Below are 18,404 nucleotides of genomic sequence, written 5' to 3' on the forward strand. Positions count from 1 at the left end.
TGATATACTAAAATAATACATTATAAATAACTAATTGTTGGAGCAAAACATCTTAAGGAATTTACTGATTACATTTGCAAAAAGTAGTTCAGAAACAGAATTCAAACAATACCAGATTAGTCATTTTCAGATCAGTTTTTTCTCATTGCTAATAAAAGGCTTTAGATCCATCATATTTCTGGTACTTATTTTGAGCTTGGAGAAATATATAAGGCAAACTCAACTTCTGCTAAAATCTGAGTTAAGAATGTAAACATGAAATTAAACACTAAAGCAAGTGATCCCCAACCTGGAGTGCCTATAATCTAGAGGTGGGGGTGGGAAACATGCTATTAAAATAATTGCATTTCAGAATAAAATCATTGACTAACTCTTAAAAATAACTTTAGTTTATTGAAGTACATAAAAAACTATTCTTCTACATATGTAGATTTAGCCCTTATAGGGATTATAACCAAGAACTGTCTTCTGTTCCATTTGCAAAAGTATATTTACGTGATTCTGAATTTAGTTCACTTTTGTCAATCATAACCAAATCTAGGAATGACTTGAATCCAGGCAGACCTGAGGATTGCAATCAACAAGAAAGTTCCAGGTTTTGATAAATTCATGAATAAGAAACAGGAATAAAGAAATCAGTAATATTATGTTCACAACTAAAATTGAAATTACAGTTTACTGTTGTTTTAGTTGCTTAATTTACAAAGTCAAAAGCTTGTGTTTTGAGTTTAATTTGATCACTCACAGGACTACATGGTGTTCGGTTAAAAAAGAAATAACAGTTATTACAACATTGACTTTCAACTTCCAATATGTTACTTTTGTAGGCAATGCGAAAATTAACCCTTTTACTGTGGAAAGCAGATATATCCACTCAAAATTTCATTAACATTAACTGTGGTAGGCAATTTTACAAACCAATCTGTTGAGGAATGTCATGTTTGCTAAGGTAACATGACTTGCAGAAAATACCAATTCTATTTTTGGTGGGTATTTAACATCATAACTGGAATAAACATGAAATTTAATTTCACAGTGAAAGGATTAAACATTTTCTCAGGCTATGGGGCAACAGAAAAGGTTGAGAACCACTGCCATGAAGTATTTAGTCAAAGTACTCTAGTATTTTATCTTATATTCACATAAAACACTTGCAAAATCAACCAAAAAAAAATCAATAAAAGAACGTTAGAAAAAAAAAAAATTACAAAACATGAAAATAGAACAGTAAAATACAGTAAACATAGTAACTTAATGAAAACCTTCTCCGGGTATTAATTTGTCGAAATTCAAATTTTTTTTCAAACAAAACTTTATTCTTAGAAGTTTGCAACACTTAGGTATCTTATAGAATTATAGGTTAATACATTTAATATTTACCAACATAGATTTTGAGATAACAGCTTAAAAAAAAAACGTTTGAGGAACAATTAGCTGAAAAGAGACCTGACATCTACATAATCTTGCTCAGGTATTTATTTTTCAATAACGAAAATAATAAATTTATCAAGAACGTTTACCTTCCATCAATGCAACTTAAATGTAACTTACACAATTTTGATTACAGTTTCATGGTTATTACAGAAACAATAAGACTTGGGACAATAACACTGTAGAGAACAGAGGGCCAATGAAAGCCTGTGGAGAGCAATAATGGTTTCGAGTTCAATCCTGGCTCAAGTATATATGATTATGTATGGCAGGTGACGACATGAGGTGAATATACTGAACAAAATACAGTGAGAATAAAACTACACAGAATGAAGACTGGTCAATCTTGAGTATTCAGCACACAGAAATACAGCTAATATTCAGGCACTCATAAGATGTGTTTCAGAGTAAAGGTAAAATTAAGAAGTGATTGGTCCAGTTCCTACTTAATCACAGAAATTTAAGTTCTCTCTAGATCAATTTAGAGTAATATGACTCTCATAGAGAGACTAGATGGGAATTTACTTTGAAAAACTGCATATTTAGTTAGTATCCTGCAAATGTTATAATCAAGTAAATTACGTTTGAGAAAGCTAATAATTTTTTAATCAATACATAAGTCAATTGATAAATATACATTTCAGAAAAACATTTAAACAGCAGAAATAACTATATATTTTACTATATTCTTAGTTATCAAAAAACCTGTTTTCTTCACAGAAAACAAAACATTTTCCGAATGTCATATGGACAAACTTTCATATTAACGGTAATCTGTCGTATTATAATAATAGCCTTAATACAAACAGAAACAAAAATGACAATACAGATACGAATATCACTTAATTTTCCTTTAAAAAAATGCTTCGAATATGCATAACTAAGCGTGTTTATTATGTGTAAAGTATATAATTCCTTAAAAATATACAATTAACAAGGAAGGTATTATCTGACCCAATATACTAATGTACTGATTCCATTCGATTTTTCTTGTGTAGATGACGAAACAAATGTTGCATGTAACTTTCAAAAGGAGCATCTGTGGTATCATGCATAACCCTAAACTTTTGTCTTTCAATTTGCTTGAGCTCCTTTTACTGTGTTTATGCGACAGAATAAAAAAAAATATATACAAACACGAACGATGTGTTGCGCAAGTTATGCTTCACGATTTTTGTTTAATTTCATTAACATATACAACAGGTAGTCGATTTAGTCATTCATGTTTAATTAACGTAAACCATGTTAATGACTTTCCATGAGGAAAATGCAACAATTAGGGGCTATCATTGTACATTGTTTCGTTGTTATACAAGAACAATCAAGAGGAGTCAATTTCTATATTGGATCGTACAATCCTATCTTTGTCAAATATATATTTTACACTTAAAAATCATCGATTAATATATATATATATATATATTACAAGTAAATTTAACGACATTTGTGTTTCGTCTGAATTGTTACTCGTTTGAGTTTACGGCCGTTAATAAGGATTCGTCTATAAGAGACATTAGGAAAATATTCCCGAGCTATTTCAGCTTGGCATTACATAATATTCTCTAATTATAACCTAAACGCAACTAGCACTAACGAAGATATTTTTTAATGATTGTGTGAGTAACAATTACCAAACTAGTAGACAACTATACTGGTTGTATAGTTGCAGTATGGGATTTTCATGTCAACATGAAGTTGAATGTGAGAGAGCAAAAACAAACTAGCCACACCCAACAACACAAGTTAAACATAAACACCATAATATTTTATACAATGTCAAAATTAGGATAAAATATTAGGAAACATAACATTAAACTAGAAAGATTAGTTGCAATAATAACTATCAATTAATTTTGTGTCCATCACAGATTTAGTATGTTGTGTGTGTGTGTGTGTGTGTGTGTAAAGTAGGCTTGTGTACATTAAACATAAACACCAAAATATGGAACAGAATTATAAAACGATCAAAATAAAGAGAAAGAAAAATTTAATCAAGATTTTTGTCACCTACAATTAACATTTCACTTCAAGCTGAAGATTGTTCTGGGCATCACAAAAAATATCTATGAAATGATGCAAGTAGAAGAATATAAATTAAACATTACACAGAAAAATCAGGTTATACATATTAAATGGAGGCAGTTAACATTTTTCCCTATATTTAAACTTTTTTTTTTGTTTTGAAAAAAAATTAAGCGGAGATAAGAAAATAAAGAGGAGAGAGGAGAAAGAAAAAATGATAATGAATTAAGTACGAGAACTTCAAGATATCTCTCCAAAAGCTGTTTCAAAATCAAAGCAACTTTTATAACTAACTTCTAATTTATATTATTCCACAGACTGACATTATATATATATATATATATATATATATATATATATATATGGTGGTGTGTGTGTGTTTGGTAAATATTTAAATCCGAAGGGTAAGTCCACTGCAGTCCATCATCCTCATAGTAAACTCCACATATACATTTTTCCAAATTTAATAAATCAGTTTCATCCCCCACCAGCCGATTACTCGACATTAACATAAGCATCAAACAAGTGAAAACCATTTCGAGATTTCAGTTTCGGTTTTCTGCATGAAGAATGCAGTAATTTCTCTTATTCTCCAAGGCAATATTTTATTTCCATTTTATACCTGTGGAAAAGGTTGCTTAATTAAAAATTCCAATAACCACTCACTCGTATGTCAGAAGTTCAGACAGTTTGGGTTTGATGCCGATACTGCATAAACAAAATCTAGCCAGGTCTCTCACCAAATTTTATTACAGTCATCGTTTTATAACAATTGTGAATCATCACGTTAATTCCTTTGGACATCAAAGCACTCGGACTGTCTGTTTAAAAATATTTATCAGAGGATGAGTGGGAGGGAGAGAAAGTAAGAATGTATGCGTACATGTAAAAAGAAACAGACGGATAAGATGGTATTTATATTTAACCAATTCTGTTAGGACTTCAAACAGGATTTTCTTTTCTTTTTATATCCAAAATACATTCCTCCCAATTTGTAGTTTTTCTTTTTCATATATACAAGGACTGTTTAACCAGTCTTTGGTTAAACTTTCACAATGGGTAAGCAAATTTTTACTCCAATGACTTTAGTATGACACACGAGACTGGTATTTAAAAAAAAATTGGTGCTTTTTTTTTTTCATATCAAGACATCGTTCGAAGCTTTCTTCAAAAAGTTATTGCAAGCTATTCTAACGAACATTCGAAATTGCAGTTTGTGGTGGCTGTACGTTGCTTGTAGCTTTTTGTTTCAACATTGTCCAGTCAAATGTATAATCGTACTGATAATTAAGAGTACGAAAAAGTATGCGGAAAAGCTGCCTGAGGTACATATAATCGGGAGCTTCGGTAAAACGCAATCCACGGCAATAATTCAAATACATAGCGAATTCTGCAGGAAAACCTTTACACAGGGCTTCGACGGGAGTAGACATTTTCCTCTCGCTTATCTTCTCATACTTCTGTTTTTTGGTCGCCGCTTTCAGACCTTGCCAAGGAAGGCTACCACGATTGAAATACATCAAGACATAGCCAAGGGATTCCATATCGTCCCTACGACTCTGTTCGATTCCCAAGTGAGCATTAATGCTAGCATAACGAGCAGTTCCGGTCAAATTTTTATCTTCACGATATTCAATATGTACGCGTGTCTTACCGTCGCGATATTTTTTAGCCAAACCAAAATCTATCATAAATACCTTATTACAGTGACGTCCAATTCCCATCAAGAAATTGTCAGGCTTAATATCTCGGTGAATAAAATTTTTGTTATGAACATACTCGACACGCCCTATCATCTGGTCCGCAATCATTAAAACAGTTTTCATGGTAAATCGCCTTGAACAGAAGTTGAACAAATCTTCAAGGCTCGGCCCTAATAAATCCATAACAAGGATATAATAATCTCTATCCTGGCTACACCAACGAGCATGAGGAATGCCGACACCTCCTTGCAAGATTTTATAGAGTTTACTTTCGTATAGAAGTTGAGGGTGGCGAGCATCGACTGGCTCCAATTTAACAGCGACTTCCTCGCCATTTGTTATGTTGATTCCTAAGTAAATATCACCGAACGACCCACTACCAATTTTCCGCAATAATCGATACTTCCCGCCAACGAAAAAGTCATTCCGACCAGATGATCTTTCGCTGCTTACATCCATATTAAGTTCTTAGTTTGCACACAAATTATTAGTATAGTGAAATGGTATTAAAGATATACTACGCCAGCCCAGACTGGCTGCCATTTTGGATACTATAAAAAATCTAAGCCCACAATGCCACGCAAAAGTAATATCCCATAATATTAGTACCTAGACCACTGCGCATGCGAACAGGAAGTTACTACTTTATCTGAATAAGCTTAACTTTATAGGTTTTCAATTTATCAATTTCCATGAGAATTATTTCATATTTATATATATATTTTGAGCGAATCAAAAATAAAAGTTTCTATGTATTTTTGAGCGAATCAGAAATAAATTTAAGAAGAGCAGGGTGGAAAACATATACAATAAAAAAAATGTCTTTACTGGGTATCATGTGAAAGTTTTAACTTGCTGATAAAATTTCCTATTTGTTATTTTTATACAAAGCTATTTACACGACCTCATCTCCAAAGGGACAAACCCGTTATCTTGAAGTTTTTTTAAATTTATTTCTTGTTAACGGTTTCGATATTGAACTTAACTATCTACGTATTTCATTATTTTTTTTATCTTTAACCAGCGAAGGAGGGAGTAGTGTCGATGTACTTTGTAGGTTCTCGCATTAATGCAGTCCAATATTTCAAGATATGTTGATTTTAAACTCCCTCTAGGTTTAGTTCACTTTTTATCCCTTGGGTCAATAAATATGAAAAAGAAAAATAAACACTTGTTCGTCATTCTCCCTCATAAAAGAATGGTTTTCTGACTTGTTAAAAAAAAAAAGGAACTAATAATTAATGAAAAGTAAACAACAAAGAAAATATAATTTGGTTGATATAAATTTTAGGAAAGACTTCGGTCCCCCCCCCCCATTTTCTCCCAAATTTGTTTATTTTTAAAATTTTCTTTGCTGAAAACCCCCGTTTTCGGATACGGAGGTTCCGGAAAATTGCCAAAAATCGGCATTGTCAAATTTCACCCCACCTTTCCTCCCCAAATTCTTCAATTTTGACTTTTTTCTCAAACACTAACCCTAACCCTAACCCTAAAACCCTAACCCTAACCCTAAAACCCTAACCCTAAACCCTAATCCTAAAACCCTAACCGTAACTACAGAAATGTTTTGGAATTTTTGTCCGAATCATAATGTCCGTATTTTTCCGCATATTTAGAAAAAAAAACTTTACAAACATTTTTGGAAAATTTTTTCATATTCATAATTTCCGTATTTTTCCGCATATTTTGAGAAAAATTCTGAAAAAAGTAAAAAATGAAGGAAGTGGGGGTGGGGGTGGTAATTTAAAAATGCCAATTTTTTTGCAGATTCGTATTCCCCGTAGCCGAAAAAGGGTTGTGTCGAAAAAAAAAAGGAAAAACGGGTGGTTTTGGAGGGGGGATGGGTGGAAGTCTTGCCAAATTTTATTTCCTTTATGCGAACACTACTCTCAGAAAATTGAATACTGAGTGAATTTTAAGAGGTATTAAAATTTTAACTTGATTGGCGTGGATGTGTTGTAAGAAGTTTGCTTCTCAACAACACTGTTCCGAGTTCAGTTTCACTGCGTAGCACATTTGGCAAGAGTCGACTAAAACCTTCAAGGCAGTAGCCCAGGATAGTTGCAGTCCAATGACTGAAACAAGGGAAAGAATAAAACAAATAACAGTATTTTTTTTATTCAATATGTTTGTTCTACTAAGGCGGTGAGCTGGCAAAAACGTTAGCACGCCGGGCGAAATGCTTAGCGGTATTTCGTCTGCCGTAACGTTCTGAGTTCAAATTCCGCCGAGGTCAACTTTGCCTTGCATCCTTTCGGGGTCGATAAATTAAGTACCAGTTACGCACTGGAGTCGATGTAATCGACTTAACCCCTTTGTCTGTCCTTGTTCGTCCCCTCTATGCTTAGCCCCTTGTGGGCAATGCTTAGCGGTATTTCGTCTACCGTTACGTTCTGAGTCAAATTTCCCCGAGGTTGACTGCCTTTCATCCTTTCGAAATCGATAAATTAAGTACCAGTTGCGTACTGGAGTCGATCTAATCGACTGGCCCCTCCCCCAAAATTTCGGGCCTTATGCCAAAAGTAGAAACGAATATGTTTGCTCTACTTTCTAAACAAGTGCTGACACGAACAACAGTAAAAAGGAGGAAACAAAGCAGATAAGTGGAAAAGAAATCTGTGATGACCTGCCGTAATGGTCACATGACTCTGTTTTAACCGTATGTAATCACGTAACATAATAAGTTATGATTCAGTTGATTCCCACAGTCCGTCTGTTTATACATCCTGATATAGAAGACTTGAACTAACGTAACTAGCGCATATCTATTCAAAAACTCACTTCAATCATTTACCTTTTCATAAACAAACTTTTGTTCATCATCAACTTCCACATTTACGTTCACCTGGACACATTTATTATACATAAAACTATCTCAAACTCATTTCAATAAAGCTATCACGAAGGTAGTAATAGGTGATATGAGTCATCCTAACTTTAAAAAAAAAATTGTGTTCTGGCATTTTTGTCTGAACGTGTGATGATGTCTGCTGTCTGTCTGTATGTATGTATGTATGTAATTATGTATGTAAATAATTATGTATGTATGTATGTATAAAACGTGCCTGAGTAGATATATATATATAAATACGTACGTGCACACAGGTATGTATATGTACTTCTTTATTGTTGGTCAATTAGTTAAATATCTAACCAACTAACTAATTGATCATTTGTTTAATGTGTTGATTAAACCATCAGTTAGTTGTTTGTTAGTCAAAGTTCTTTCATCTGTTTGCAACCTTTCCAATCACTCACCTCTCTAAGGTCTATCTGTATGTATATCATCATAATCATCATCATCGTTTAACGTCCGCTTTCCACGCTGACATGGGTTGGACGGTTTTGACTGAGGACTGGCAAGCCAGAAGGCTGCACCGTGCTCCAATCTGATCTGGCATGGTTTCTACAGCTGGATGCCCTTCCTAATGCCAACCACTCCAAGAGTGTAGTGGGTGTTTTTTAAGTGCCACCGGCAAGAGGCCCAATCAAGTGGTACTGGCATTGACTATGCTCAAATGGTGCTTTTTATGTGTCACCAGTACAGGAGTCAGTCAGGCAGCACTAGCAATGACCATGCTTGAATGGTACTTTGGTTTTTGCTAGACCTTGCTTCCACACCTGAAACTTCTCTAGTTCTGATAGCGAATTGCTATTAGAGCAAGGTCATCAGCATAGAAGAGCTCCCAGGGGCATCCTGTCTTGAATTCTTCTGTTATTGCCTGGAGGGCTATGATGAATAAGAGGTGGCTGAGGACTGACCCTTGGTGGACCCCTACCCCTACCTGGAATTCTTCCCTATACTTGTTGCCAACCCTTACCTAACAGACAGCATCCCTGTACATGGCTTGTACAGCTCTCACCAACTTCTCATCTATCCCTTGTTTCCTCATTGACCACCAGATTAGAGATTGGGGGCCCTGTCAAAGGCTTTCTTCATGTCAACAAAAGCCAAGCGCAGAGGTTTATTTTTGGCTAGGTATTTCTCCTGCAGCTGTCTTACAAGAAATATAGCATCAGTGGTGCTTCTCCCTGGCACAAAACCAAACTGCATCTCGTCTAAACTGACTCTCTCCCTAATTAGTTGGGCTATGACCTGCTCCATGACTTTTATCACCTGATCCAACAACTGTAATTACCACCTGATCCAACCTCTGTATTTGTATCTAATGTGTTATCTTTACCTTTGTAGCAGTTGACTATGGTGCTGCTACACCAATCATTGGGTATGACTCCTTCATGTATTATCTGATTGTCTATATGGATGACTAGACGATAGCCTACACCGCCAGATATTTTAAGCATCTCTACAGTGATTCTTGATGGGCCAGGGACTTTCCCTGTTTTCATACCCTTAATTGCTTTATCTACCAAGGTACTGTCAATTCAGATAGCTGGTCCCTCCATTGAGTCAACATTTCGCAGACTCTCTTTCTCTCATTCATCCTCTGCATTTAGCAATCTTTCATAGTGGCATCTCCAAGTCTTTCTCTTTGCAGCCTCATTGAATGGAAGTGAGCCATCATCCATGTGGATACACACACATAAAAAAAAATATAAGCATACGCATACACACACACACACACACACACACACATAAAGAAAATAGGACAAGGTAGAAAATGCTAAAATAATTTTATCATGAAGAACATTTTAGTACCAGTTTCAGTCTTTGCAATTTTTTCAGCTTAGAGTAAAGCATGAAAAACAATTAAATTGCGGAAAAATTAAATGAAATATTTAAAAAAAATATTTCCATAGTCTCCAAATACGTGGAACAGTCCGGTAATAAAATGTTCTTCCTGATAATATTATTTTAGCATTTTCTATTTTGTCCTATTTTCCTTATACATATCGACTCATGTGTTACTTTTCAACCTTCTACATATATATAAACAAGAGAGATGGAAACAGGCAGAAACAAGGAAAAGGCCCCTTGTTTTTACCTTTCACCTTAAAAAGAAGGTGGAGCTGGAAAGGAGGTGCCTGTCAGAGCATGTGCTCGAAAAACGATGGACGTGTGTGGCACGTATGCTGGGAGTGAAAGGCCCTGTATGAACACATCAGAAAAATTATCTAGGTGTCGGTGTTAAAGACAGGGCTCATGGGGTGAGAACTGACCTGTTTTTAATGCCTCATTGTGTTATTCTTGTATATGTAAATATTTTTTTTTTTTGTGTTCCATTTGTTAATCATCTGTCATTGTAAATTTTTAAACCCATACGATTGTATATGACACTGTTCATATTGTGTTGTCCCCCTCTTTGTGTGCCTGTATGGGCAATAATAAAACAAAACAAGGAAAATGCCCCTTGTATTTGAATACTATGCAAATATTCTTTTAAAAAACTTTTCATTTAATTTTCCCAAAATTTAATTCTTTTCCATACTTAGAGTTGAAAAAGTCTTATTAACCGAAACCGGTACTAAGATGTCTTTTATAAAATTATTTTAGCATTTTCTACCTTGACTTTTTTTCCATATATATATATATATATATATATATATATATATATATTCATCATCATCATCATTTAATGTCCATACTGGCATGGGTTGGACGGTTTGACCAGAGCTAGGGAGTTGCACTGACTCCAGTCTGATTTGGCATGGTTTCTACAGCTGGATGGCTTTCCTAATGCCAACCACTTTACAGAGTGTGCAGGATGCTTTTAGTTGGCAATACATGGGTGCTTTTTATGTGGCACCACCATGAGCGCTTTTCACCACCAAAGGGACCAGTCTTAACACTTCTGCTGTGAAGTATGGGTCCTCTTGAGTACAGCAAGGCACCAGGCATCTTGGTATTTTATTACCATGTCTGAAAGGCTCAGCGTCCTCTTTTTTACTCATGAGTAAAAGAGAGAGACAGAGACAGAGAGAAAAAAGGGAAAATGTTCCTTGCATTTGAAAACTATGGAAATATTAAAAAAAGACACACACACACACACACACATATATATATATATATATAAATACAGACAGACAGACAGATAGATATATAGATAGATAGATAATCATTTATTCTTTTGTCATCTCTCTTTCTTATATATATGTATGTATTTATGTATGTATGTATGTATGCAGGGGTAAAGTTAGTTATATCAACTCTAGAATTCAACTGGTATTTATTTTATCAACCCCAAAAGGGGTGCTTTTATGTGACACTGCATGAGCGCTTTTATATAGCACCAGCCCAAAACTCTTGCAAAGCCAATCCTTTTCATCAGGGGAACAGCCTTAACATTATTGCTGTGAAGTACAGGTGTGCGTGGAGGCGCAATGGCCCAGTGGTTAGGGCAGTGGACTCACGGTCATAGGATCGTGGTTTCGATTCCCAGACCGGGCGTTGTGAGTGTTTATTGAGCGAAAACACCTAAAGCTCCACGAGGCTCCGGCAGGGGATGGTGGCGAACCCTGCTGTACTCTTTCACCACAACTTTCTCTCACTCTTACTTCCTGTTTCTGTTGTGCCTGTAATTCAAAGGGTCAGCCTTGTCACACTGTGTCACGCTGAATATCCCCGAGAATTACGTTATGGGTACACGTGACTGTGGAGTGCTCAGCCACTTGCACGTTAATTTCATGAGTAGGCTGTTCCGTTGATCGGATTAACTGGAATCCTCGACATCGTAAGCGAAAGCGACGGAGTGCCAACAAACAAACAGGTGTGCATACATATATAATATGTACCTACATACAGGACCTGTATTTATGAAAACTTGTATATAAATACAAGTGACGTTACATGTATACATAAAAAGTTGTGATAACACACTCAGATATGGATATTTCCCTAGTCTTTATCAAATATGTATTTGTATATGCAGTCAAATACATAAAGATATATATTAACATGACCAAATGGTTAAAAAGATTTGCTTTGTCATCATGAGGTCTTGAGTTTGATTCAAGGACGTTTTGATTGGGGGACCTACCTGAAATATATCAGGCAATTGCTTTTTACTCATTACCTTGGGTTGATCCAAGCCTTGAGTGAAACTGGGTTGACAGAAATTGTGTGAAAGCCAGATTGAGTGATTGTACCTGTAATACAAAGGTCCAACTTCGACACACACTGTGACACACTAATTTTACTGATGTTAAGAACACACACGTTTATGGAATATTCAGCTATCTTGTATGCTTACTGAATGAGCTGATGGTTTGGTTGATTGAAAAACTGAACACTCATTGCTGGAATATTTTTTTTAATGTACATTTAAATACAAATGTTGATTTATATATGTGTGTGTGTGTGTGTGTGTGCACGTGTGTGTGTGTGTGAGTGTGTGTGGGTATATATGTATGTACGGATATATGTGCATGTGTATATATATGTATATATGTGTGTGTAATTATGTGTGTGTGTGTGTATATATATATTACTTGTTTCAGTTAATAGACTGCGGTCATGCTATGGCACTGCCTTGAAGGGTTTTAGCTGAATAAATTGACACCAGAACTTTTATTTAAAGCCTGGTACTTATTCCGTTGATCTCTTCTGCTGAACCGCTAATTATGGGGACAAACACAGCAACATAGGTTGTCCAGTGGTAGAGGGAGACAAACACAAAGGCACACATACATAAATACACACACACACACACATATATTTCAGTTTCCGCCTACCAAATCCATTCACAAGTCTTTGGTCAGCCTGAGACAAGAGTAGAAGACACTTTCTCAAGGTGCCACACAATGGGACTGAACCTGGAACCACGTGGTTGAGAAGTAAGCTTCTTACCACACAGTCATGCCTGTCCATGTAAGCAATAAAGCAAGTATATCTTTTAGGCATGGCTGTGTAGTTGAAAATTCACTTCCTACTTATGTAGTTTTGGGTTCAGTCACATTGCATGCCACCTTGGGGAAGTGTTTTCTACTATAACCCCCAAGCCAATCAAAGCCTTGTGAGTAGATTTGGTTGCTGGAATCTGAAAGAAGCCTGTTGTGTACATGTATGTACGTGTGTGTGTATTATATGCACATACATGTATATATACATACATACACACCCCACTCCACACACAGAAAAGTGTGATCCTGCATAAGGTCATTTAATATGCATCAAGCAGAAGTCAAATCTCTCTGAAATTATAACCCAACATGTTGAAAATGGAAGAATACACTGGATAATGTCCCTAATATACAAGTGAATGGATTGGCTTTGACAGTGGGTCTGCTCAGTCAGAGCTAACCTGGAATAAACAACAACAAAAACAAGCATGTATATGGAATTTGTTTCTAACATTACATATTTACTTACAATAATCATCATCATCATCATCGTTCAACGTCCACTTTCCATGCTAGCATGGGTTGGACGATTTGACTGAGGTCTGGTGAAACCGGATGGCAACACCAGCCTCCAATCTGATTTGGCAGAGTTTCTACAGATGGATGCCCTTCCTAACGCCAACCACTCAGAGAGTGTAGTGGGTGCTTTTATGTGCCACCAGCACGAAGGCCAGTCAGGCGGTACTGGCAATGGCCACGCTCAAAATGGTGTATTTTATGTGCCACCCGCACAAGAGCCAGTCCAGGGGCACTGGCAACGATCTCGCTCAAAAATCCTACGAAGGCAAGGGCATATGCTAAAGTAAACAGCAAGAAAATAAGGAAAATGTGAATCCATCATCCCTGTGCAATCAAAATTGTACAGGAATGATGGACTTTTACTGAGGCTAGTCTAATCACATGCATATGCCATTCAGTTATATTTTACACTAAGGAAAATCAGTATTCATCTCCAAAAACTTTTGAGCCACCCCAAAACACTCATGGTGTGACTGAGGGTCATTATGGTGCTGAAATTGCTGAGCACCTGCTCAAGCATCATCTGATACATGAGTGAAGGAGGACACCAACAAAGTTAAAAGCCTTTTTTGTCAATGGCCCTTCATTCCCAAAACTTTCAGACGCCACAGGTTGAAAATCTGAATTGGATGCAGTCATCCCACCTTCACAGCAGCATTAAGGATGTGTAAGGGAACAAATGAAGCACAAACAGGGGCCTTCTATAAAAGCCATTTGCCTCAAACTTAAGAGCAAAATGTGAATTCAGTATCCATGTACATTCCCATTGGCTTTAGAATTGAGATCTTTACTTTAACTAAAGCTTGGTTAATCATATGGTGACCTATGCAATTTGCATTCAAATAATATATTCCATGAAGATCTGCAGAATCGAGGGGCTTACCACAATGATATCTCATTCCACCTCATACATCAACTCTAACTCTGAGGTTAAAGGACATGTGGAACTCATTTGGACTTAATAAGCCACTAGTGAAAGTTTTACTACAGCACTAAAAATACATTGCTGATATTTTGGTACCTTGACCTACAGCATGATGAGCATGAAGTAATAGTGTTTAAGCAAAAAGAAGATATTAATGATTCATTAGTAAACATCACACACAAAAATGATTCTTAATCACATCTATGTGGTATTATACATTTCCCAATGATTGATTTCAACTAATGTTAAATAATTATTAATAGATATTAAGGCTTGTGTAACATTTCCTAAAACTTTCACTGTTCAGCCATGGAAACACTTTAAGCTTTTCTCCTTTGTTATAAACAGATGTATAGAATATAGATGAATTTTAATAGGACCACCTCCAAATATTGTACAGTAATACACGTGTGTGTGTGTGTGTGTGTGTGTGTGTATGTGTGTGTGTGTATGTGTATGTGTGTGCATACACGTTAACCCAGATAAGTTTTTTTCTCTCCTGTTTTTTCCCCTCTCTCCATCTGTTTTCTCTCCTTATTCCTTTTCAGTAGAAGAGCATAGGCACAAAACATCAAAATCTTTTCCATTTTTCTTGAGCATCAAACTAATACATCTTGTTTGTTTTCCCTCACTGTTTCTGTCTTGTTTTTTGTACAATTTTGAACAATATACATATAAACGGCTTTTAACTTTGTTAGTGTCCTTCCTCACTCAGGTATCAGATGATGCTTGAGAAGGTGCTCAGCTATTACAGTATCTGAGCTTCATAACAACTTACAGTAAATAATTAATGGGTGGTAAACATGAGCCTTTTAGAAAGAAGGCTGAAAACTGTTTACAGCTGAAGTATTTTCTGGCCTTGAAGATAGATTCTTGGTTATGTTTATAGATAAATAGTTGTTATTAAATGACACCGGGGATTTTGAGTCTCAGTATAAGGATTTTAGTTGTGTATTGTCTGTGAGTAGAGAGCATTGAGCTGCAGAATAAAAAGATAAAATACTTTAAATATGAGGTAACAGTGTAATCAAGACTTTTATTGTTAAATTAAAAAAAAACACTATGAAGAAGTGGGGCAGCACTCATTATTTACCATTGAGAAAAATATAAACAAGAGAGAATTGCAGAATTTGAAGCTCTAGATACAAATGATTGAATAATGGGTTAAGTGTAAGTGAGACAATTATGGAGGTTGAGAGAGAAGAGATTAAAGTTTTAGGGAAAAAATATCTAATTATTTATGTATAAATTATTATAATTTCAGTCATCTAATGCAGGGGTTTTCAAACTGTGGTCTGCGGAACAAGACAGGGGGTCCGTAGACAGCAAATACTTTTTATGGGCAATTTGATTTTATATATGTTTTTTAATCGAAATCTTTTAATTGACAATAAACCTATTTGTTAAATACTGTTAAATAAATAAATGTAAAAATATATGTTATTTTAAGCAAATATTTATGTATAAATTTCATAAGGTAAAGCCTGAAATATAAAGGGTCCGCAAGTCAAAAAGTTTGAAAACCCCTGATCTAATGTATAACATTAAATATCAAATATAGTTAAAATTTTGGCACATCTCAAACTAAATAAACATTTTATTGAATCTTACAAGAGGATGACTATGATAATGAATTTAGAACATAAGTTATTCCTCATTCATTTTATTTTTTAAATACTTTTATTGATTAAAGAATAAAAGAAGATGATTAAAAAAACTTCTTAAATAGATAGTAAATCAATCAACCGCACATCATTTCAACAACTCTCAGGCTGTTTATTACTTTCTTCAAACATTTCTTACTTGGGTACAAGGTTACAAATTTTTAGAAAAGAAATTTAATCAGGCGGAGGAGTAGCTGTGTAGTAAGTAGCTTGCTTACCGACCACATGGTTCCGGGTTCAGTCCCACTGCGTGGCATCTTGGGCAAGTGTCTTCTACTATAGCCTCGGGCCGATCAAAGCCTTGTGAGTGGATTTGGTAGACAGAAACTGAAAGAATCCCGTCGTATATATGTATATATATATATATGTATGTGTGTGTGTGTGTGTCTGTGTTTGTCCCCCTAGCATTGCTTGACAACCGATACTGGTGTGTTTATGTCCCCCGTCACTTAGCGGTTCGACAAAAAGAGACCGATAGAATAAGTACTAGGTTTACAAAGAATAAGTCCCGGGGTCGATATGCTCGACTAAAGGCGGTGCTCCAGCATGGCCACAGTCAAATGACTGAAACAAGTAAAAGAGTAAAAGAGTTTGCTTGTATGTGAGTGGCACTTATATATTTATTGCATTGCTTAGTCAGGGAGGAAAGAGAAGCAACTATTACCTTTTCAGGATCTCTGAAACTGATGAATGGAAGTTATCTTCAGACCAGAGATCTGAACCAAATTATGCAACAGAGTGTATTTCATTAAAGACACCCAAGGAACAGGTTATGGTGTTAAACTGATGGGGGCTTTTTGAGAATCTAATTATTTATATATAAATTATTATTTCAGTTATCTAATGTATAACATTATATATCAAATATACTAAAAAAGAGATATAAGAATATTTTAAGAGTTAAAAATCTAGCCTATATTTTGAAGGATTTCAGACATGGTTCATATTGATTAATTTCCCAAGTAAGTTGAAATTAATTTCTCTTAAGTCTGTTGAAGTCACTTCAGTTAAATTGTTAGCTTTTATAAAATAATTCTAGAATAAAAACCAATCCCTTTTCATTGAAGTAGTGCAATCTAACATTTATACTAGAAAAAATATCTGAAATTTCTACTTAATAAAAAACTAACACCTTAAAATGTTGTAAAAATATTTAAAGTGTATAAATATTTTATCAGAATAATCAATTTAAAAGCAATCTCATTAAGAATTTATGAACAACTAAAGTCTGAAATGAAAGCATTTTTTAATGCTCTTAGATATTTAAAACCCTTTATTAGACCAGTGGTAAATCGGGATAAATTAGAGTTTCTTTTATCTTTTATTTGTTTCAGTCACTGGACTGTGGCCATGCTGGAGCACCAGCTTCAAGCGTTTTAGTTAAACAAATTGCCCCCAGTATTTATTATTTTTTTAATAAGTCTGAACCTTATTCTATTAGTTTCTTTTGCCAAACTGCTAAATTACAGAGACATTCACAAACCAAAACCAATTGTCAAGCATGAGTGGGGGTTGGGCAAACACATACACAAAAGCACACACACACACAAACACACATACATACAACAGGTTTCTTTCAGTTTCTCTCCATCACATCCAATCACAAGATTGGTCTGAGGTTATAGCAGAAGGTACTTGCCCAAGGTGTCACACAGTAGGACTGAGCCTGGAACCATGTGGTTAAGAAGAAAACTTCTTAGCACGCCGCCACACCTGAGTTTATCATATCTCTGATCAGTATATTAACTGGTCAGAAATATGTACCATTGAGAACAATAATATATTTTTTTTCCTCATCTATATATATAAAAATGAGAATGTGTGTCTGTCTGTCTGTCTGTCTGTGTGTGTGAATCCCTAAGACTCGAGAACTACGCAACCAATTTCATTCAAATTTTACACATGCCTTACTTAGGGTTCTAGTTGTGTTAGTTGTGTTTTAGTCAAAAAAAATTATTAACTTCTTGCAGAGTTCGAGCACACGGCAACATAATATCTCCTCCACTATTTAAGTATTACGTGTCAAAAGTGAAACAAAAACACTCATGTCAAATACTTTCACTTTAAAAATGAAACTATTCCACTAACTGAAACAATCACATTTCGCTACTGTAGTGACAGATACTTTCACAGAGAGAGAAAGAGAGAAAGAGAGAGACAGAAAGAGAGAGAGAGAGAGAGAGATGTATATGTATACATATACATGTATATGTACACCATTTCGATACTGTAATGACAGATACTTTCAGAGAGAGAGAGAGAGAAAGAGAGAAAGAGAGAGAGAGAGAGAGAGATGTATATGTATACATATAGATGTACACGTATATGTATATATATATA

The 18,404-nt window shown here is 35.2% G+C and overlaps 1 protein-coding gene and 1 pseudogene across 2 annotated transcripts in view; one reads left to right on the forward strand and one right to left on the reverse strand.

Moving 5' to 3' along the window:
* Window positions 1-3,401: 3,401 nt before the first annotated feature.
* LOC106875715 (casein kinase I pseudogene) lies at window positions 3,402-5,771 on the reverse strand (annotated as a pseudogene). The gene has a single exon (XR_016241072.1). The product of XR_016241072.1 is annotated as a casein kinase I pseudogene (transcript).
* Window positions 5,772-7,842: 2,071 nt separating this feature from the next.
* Window positions 7,843-18,404, forward strand: part of LOC106875714 (tRNA-dihydrouridine(20) synthase [NAD(P)+]-like) — an 80,014-nt gene continuing 69,452 nt past the window's right edge. The window contains exon 1 of the mRNA XM_089349187.1: window positions 7,843-8,261. The gene's annotated coding sequence lies outside the window, so the exon portion shown is untranslated. The remainder of the gene's footprint in view (window positions 8,262-18,404) is intronic.

Source organism: Octopus bimaculoides, chromosome 3, assembly GCF_046866305.1.
Source record: "Octopus bimaculoides isolate indiv1 chromosome 3, ASM4686630v1, whole genome shotgun sequence".
In the NCBI taxonomy this organism is placed as follows: domain Eukaryota; kingdom Metazoa; phylum Mollusca; class Cephalopoda; order Octopoda; family Octopodidae; genus Octopus; species Octopus bimaculoides.